This window comes from Musca autumnalis, unplaced genomic scaffold (genome assembly GCF_047663935.1).
Source record: "Musca autumnalis isolate F117 unplaced genomic scaffold, ASM4766393v1 scaffold_2, whole genome shotgun sequence".
Lineage (NCBI taxonomy): Eukaryota > Metazoa > Arthropoda > Insecta > Diptera > Muscidae > Musca > Musca autumnalis.
Genome location: NW_027411755.1, coordinates 128985174 through 128992207, shown reverse-complemented (window position 1 = coordinate 128992207; position 7034 = coordinate 128985174).

The following is a 7034-nucleotide window of genomic DNA, read 5'->3' as shown; positions in this document are numbered from 1 at the left end:
TACATTTTCAGACCGATATAGCTATAATTTGACATTTAGGGTTCTTAAGTGTAACTAAACTTATATAACAAAAGTTGTGGACCTAGGTCCACTTCTTGGTATAGCCCTCATATAACGGTACCCCCGATTTACGGCATTTTGACGTTTTTATCTACATTTTCAGACCGATATAGCTATAATTTGACATTTAGGGTTCTTAAGTGTAACTAAACTTATATAACAAAAGTTGTGGACCTAGGTCCACGTTTTGGTATAGCCCCCATATAACGGTAACCCCCTATTTACGGTATTTTGACGTTTTTAGCTACATTTTCAGACCGATATAGCTATAATTTGACATTTAGGGTTCTTAAATGTCAATAAACCTTTATAACTAGTGGACATAGGTCCATGTTTTGGAATAGCCCCCATATAACGTTACCGCCCGATTTCAGGTATGTTGAGAATTTTACCTACAAGTTTTAACCGAATTATCTGTAATTTGAACATTTGAAATTCTTAGTGGTCAGCACACCTCTCCACCAAAAATTTTCAAGAAAGCCCCCATATAACGGTACCTCCCGATTTTCAGTAATTTGATGATTTTACCTACAATATAAAACCGAACTAGCAGTAATTTGACATTTGAAGTTCTTAGTGGTCACAACACCTCTCCATCAAAAATTGCCAATATAGGTCCATGTTCGGATATAGCTTCCATGTAACGGTACCTCCCAATTTTCAGTAATTTGGCAATTTTAGCTACAATTTGTAACAGAACTAACTGTAATTTGACATTTGAAGGTTGTAGTGGTCACCACACATCTGCATCAACAATTTTCAACATAGCCCCAATATAACGATACTTCCCGATTTTCAGTACTTAAAATGTTAAAATGTTTAACCGAACGTAAGTCCATGTTTTTGTATAGCCACAAAACAAACCTTCCGATTTTCCGTACCTTAGCTTTATTTTTTGGACGAACTTTCTGCAATTTGTTCATTTAAGTTCATATTTTCGTATAGCCCAGATACCTCCGAACTAGCTGTTAATGACATTTGAAGTTCCCACGTTATGTACCGATTTTCGATATTTTGAGGATTCTAGCTAAATTTTTAACCGAATTAGGAGCTATTTGACATTAAAGGCTCCCATCAAAAACTGTCAACATAGGCCCATGTTTTATTATAACCCCTATATAACAGTACCTTCCAATTTCTAGCCCACCAAAAATTGTCAACAGTTAGATATAGGCACCATAAAAAAGGACCTCCCGAATGAAGCATTTTATGTACATTATTTGACATTTTAACGTACTCACTTAAAGTTGGGGACAGGAATGAATATTTTATGGTGGAGGGTATGAAAAGTTCGGCCCGGCCGAACTTAATGCTTTTTTACTTGTTTAATTTCTTCTTGGAGCATTAAGCTGTGCATTGTGTTGAAAAGCCACTAATTGGAAATTAATATAAAAAATTGGTTTCCTTCTACGTATTTTTCCTATTTTTTACATTAATACGAACACAGCTTCCGCTTAAATTATTATTTTAAAAAAATCCCTCGGTGAATCGTGCTAAAACAGTTGATTTTACAGAAATGCGTTCAAAACTTATGTTATAGTACAATTTTTATACCCTCCACCATAGTATGGAGGGTATATTAAGTTTGTTTTTCCGTTTGTAACGCATTGAAATACTCATTTGCGACCCTATAAAGTATATATATTCTTGATCAGGGTAAAATTCTAAGTCGATCTGAGCACGTCCGTCCGTCCGTCCGTCTGTGGTAATCACTCTAGCATCCACAAAAATAGAGATAGGACGCTGAAATTTTGGGAAAATGCGTCTTTTGTTTGCAGGCAGGTCAAGTTCGATGATGGGCTATATCGGTCCACGTTTTGGTATAGCCCCCATATAACGGTACCCCCCGATATACGGTATTTTGACGTTTTTAGCTACATTATCAGACCGATGTAGCTATAATTTGACATTTAGGGTTCTTAAGTGTTAATAAACTTATAAATTAGAAGTTGTGGACATAGGTCCACGTTTTGGTATAGCCCCCATATAACGGTACCCCCCGATTTGCGGTATTTTGACGTTTTTAGCTACATTTTTAGACCGATTTAGCTATAATTTGAAATTTAGGGTTCTTAAGTATCAATAAACTTATATAACAAAAGTTGTGGACATAGGTCCACGTTTTGGTATAGCCCCCATATAACGGTACCCCCCGATATACGGTATTTTGACGTTTTTAGCTACATTATCAGACCGATGTAGCTATAATTTGACATTCAGGGTTCTTAGGTGTTAATAAACTTATAAATTAGAAGTTGTGGACATAGGTCCACGTTTTGGTATAGCCCCCATATAACGGTACCCCCAGATTTGCGGTATTTTGACGTTTTTAGCTACATTTTCAGACCGTTGTAGCTATAATTTGAAATTTGGGGTTCTTGAAAGTCAATAAACTTATATAACAAAAGTTGTGGACATAGGTCCACGTATTGGTATAGCCCCCATATAACGGTACCCCCCGATTTACGGTATTTTGACGGATTTAGCTACATTTTCAGACCGATTTAGCTATAATTTGACATTTAGGGTTCTTAAAAGTCAATAAACTTATATAACAAAAGTTGTGGACATAGGTTCACGTATTGGTATAGCCCCCATATAACGGTACCCCCCGATTTACGGTATTTTGACGCTAAATCGGTCTAAAAATGTAGCTAAATTTTCAGACCGATTTAGCTATAATTTGACATTTGAAGTTCTTAAATGTCAATAAACTTATGTGACAAAACTTGTGGACATAGGTCCACGTTTTGGTATAGCCCCCATATAACGGTACCTCCCGATTTACGGTATTTTGACGTTTTTATCTACATTTTCAGACCGATATAGCTATAATTTGACATTTAGGGTTCTTAAGTGTAACTAAACTTATATAACAAAAGTTGTGGACCTAGGTCCAAGTTTTGGTATAGCCCCCATATAACGGTACCCCCGATTAACGGCATTTTGACGTTTTTATCTACATTTTCAGACCGATTTAGCTATCAATTGACATTTAGGGTTCTTAAATGTCAATAAACTTATATAACTAGTGGACATAGGTCCATGTTTTGGAATAGCCTCCATATAACGTAACCGCCCGATTTCAGGTATTTTGAGAATTTTACCAACAAGTTTTAACCGAATTATCTGTAATTTGAACATTTGACATTTGAAATTCTTAGTGGTCACCACACCTCTCCACCAAAAATTGTCAAGAAAGCCCCCATATAACGGTACCTCCCGATTTTCAGTAATTTGATGATTTTAGGTACAATATTAAACCGAACAAGCAGTAATTTGACATTTGAAGTTCTTAGTGGTCACAACACCTCTCCATCAAAAATTGTCAACATAGGTCCATGTTCGGATATAGCTCCCATGTAACGGTACCTCCAAATTTTCAGTAATTTGGCAATTTTAGCTACAATTTTTAACAGAACTAATTGTAATTTGACATTTGAAGGTTGTAGTGGTCACCACACATCTGCATCAACAATTTTCAACATAGCCCCAATATAACGATACTTCCCTATTTTCGGTACTTTGAGGATTTTACTTAAAATGTTTAACCGAACGTAGGTCCATGTTTCTTTATAGCCCCAAAACAAACCTCCCGATTTTCCGTACCTTAGCTTTATTTTTTGGACGAACTTTCTGTAATTTGAAATTTAAAAGTCAACAAAAATTCTGCAACAAAAGTTGTTCATTTAAGTTCATATTTTCGTATAGCCCAGATACCTCCGAACTAGCTGTTAATGACATTTGAAGTTCGAACGTTATGTACCGATTTTCGATATTTTGAGGATTCTAGCTAAATTTTTAACCGAATTAGGAGTTATTTGACATTAAAGGCTCCCCTCAAAAACTGTCAACATAGGTCCATGTTTTATTATAACCCCTATATAACGGTACCTCCCACCTCTCGCCCACCAAAAATTGTCAACATACATAGTTAGATATAGGCACCATAAAAAAGAGCCTCCCGAATGAAGCAGTTTATGTACATTATCTGATATTTTAACGTATCCACTTAAAGTTGGGGACATGAATGAAAACTAATTATTCCATTTTAGTTCAGAATATTTTATGGTGGAGGGTATGAAAAGTTCGGCCCGGCCGAACTTAACGCTTTTTTACTTGTTCAGTTTCAAAATATGTTAATTTTCTACAATAAGGCCCAATTATACACCAGTTGTAGAGAAGTTTTAGATGACAAAAGTAATCAGCAAATGTCACCTACGCTGCAGGAATATAAGACGTAAATTTTGTAGCCAGGGGAGCTGCTTCTGGTAATAAAATGGTCGCAGCCCATAATATTTGCTTAATATGAATTTATTTACCTTATATGTCAGGTTATTATCTAGTAAGAGTCTATAACACTGTGCTACAGTGAAAATTTGCAGGGGTTCTGATGCATAAATTCGGTATTGTGGGAGTCCATGGAAGACGAAAATACCTTTGGTTTCTTTGGATCACTTCGTTTTTTTGATTTTATAACGGTAAATGTAGTGAAAAACGGGGTTTCTTGGATATTCAACTTAAAACGTACATAACTTCTTTTTTCCGCAACGGACATTTACAGCTTATCTTTTATTTAAAAGGTTGTAATGGTCGTTTTCTTTGATTGGATTATTTCCAAAATTTCCAAAAACCATTATACACATCTGTGGTTTTTTTTTTCTTTTTCCTAAGTTTTGGTTTTCTTCCATACATTAATAATTTGGTAAACTTATTATTTTTACACAATAATATGTTTTTTCTAAATTTTAAATTTACTTTGAATTGTAACGCGTTGACCTTTTATAGTTTGAAAATCACTGTAGCGCCTTGCAGCTGACCCCCAAATACCAATTGCCAACAAATGCATTATTGCAGTTTCTAATCATATAAAACAATGATTACTTTATTTACATTCAACTAAATCTGACATTTCGTCTTTGATGAGTGTGATTTTAAACTTCCTTTCCTGTCTAAAAACCGAAGAGTGAACATCCATTCCATTGGCAAAAGTATTAAAACAACGAAATAAGAAAAGTGCAGTAAAAATTATCTTTAACATCAAAGTGATTTGGCATATCAAAAAGTGCACCAAAATTCTCGTTGTATTGCTTAACAATCTTTTCTAATTATATTTCGGAGTTCTGTGAGTAAATTTTTTCTAAACCAACGTATGGCAATGTATGATTGTAAATGTTCTTACTTCACAGGCAATTACATTTCGTTAAACCAACATTGTCAACCAACCGGGTCTTTGGGGAATGGTAAACGTGATACAAACGTTTTACCATAACCCCTCCCAGTTCTTCATCATTTCGTGAGCATTTATTGCTACTACCAAAATATCAGATTTTTTTCCGGAGCTTGTTGCCTTATAAAGATAAGTTGGAAGAAGAAACATTCCCCGTTCTTAAATTCTCACATATGCCTTGTGAGTTTTGTCTTTCAAAAATTGTCCCTTCCAAACCTACGCCATTGATATTGGGTATAGGCTTCTACACATAACCAGACGTTTGGTATGCAAATTTTATGACTTGTAGGCTTAACAAAATTTCTGTTAAGTCAGATCAGAAAAACCAACATTGAATAACAACAACAACCACCAGCGGTCATCCAGAACCAACATTGCACAAAGCAACAACAACCACGGTAGTGATCTCCCCAAAATTTCTGTTTAACAACAACACTTCAAACAGACCATCAATCGATCACACGTTAGTCATAAATGTGACGTCATTAAATACCGCTCTGCAATCCCCAAAAACAGAATAGTTAATTGCATTTGACTGCGCTGTACCAGTCGTTTTACAGAGCAATAAGAAAAAGACGAAATCATCATCAGGCGCTAAAACATCAGTTTATTGTAATATCATATTATCAAAGACGGAGCATTATCAATTCAAAAAGCGAAAACGGAACTTAATACTGGGATTTGGATATCAAAATTGAAGTCAACAGAATTCCATAGCTTGGAACAAAAAAAAAAAGAAACCTGTAATGTATTTTTAAGAAACCAAGTGCTCCCTACGCAAATCAAAAAAAAACAAAATCATAGTCTTAAGTTAATCATATTATTTTTCGTCTAGCATTACGATGACTAGTATATAAGTTGAACGTCAACATACATATCATTAAGAAACGCTAAGGCAAAACCAAGAATTCAATATTTAATCTCATCAGACATCTGCAGAAAAGGGCCCTCTTCGTGCATCGGTGGACAATTAATGTGGTGAGTGTTTTTGATATGGTTATTCATACATAGTGTTTTGCCTTACTAATAGTGATATTTTAAAAACCACCGTTTAATAATAATCATCTGACAGAAAGGGTTAAGCTAAAGTGAAGTACTTCTAAAAGTTGCATAAAAATTAAATCAAAATAATTGTGTTGTTGTATATGCTGATGTAAGCCTTTAAAGCGATATGGTCCAAAAACAAAACAAATAGAAAATTTGTTTATCAACCATATCAACTACTTAAAGTGAAAGTTTAGAAGAAGTCAAGTGCATAGACTTATTGTTCTAGTGTTTCTGAAGATGATTATTACTAAATGCAAATCTTACCAGATAAAGTCTTGAATATTACCTCATATATAAAATAAATGTAACAAAATTGAAATTATAATGAATTAACAGAAAGAACTTGAAATCCGCTAATAATCATCTGAATAGATAGCCAAATTGGACAATATGTAAATTTATTGAAATTAACAATTTTACAAAAATAATGAGAGTAGTCAAGGAATATGCTTGTTTGCAGATGATTGTTAGTAAGTTGATCAAATGTTAGTGGAACATAAGAAACATTTAAATTATCATAGATTTTTTTTCCCTTTCTAAAATTATTCATTGTTTTGACGAATATTAAAATTTCCTTGCAATTTTACCTTGCGGAATAGTTTAGAGGCGAAATCTGCAATTCAATACTTTGAATAATACAATAATTTTGAAGCTCATATACAAATTGTTAATAAAGATTAGCTTTAGACTAGAATAT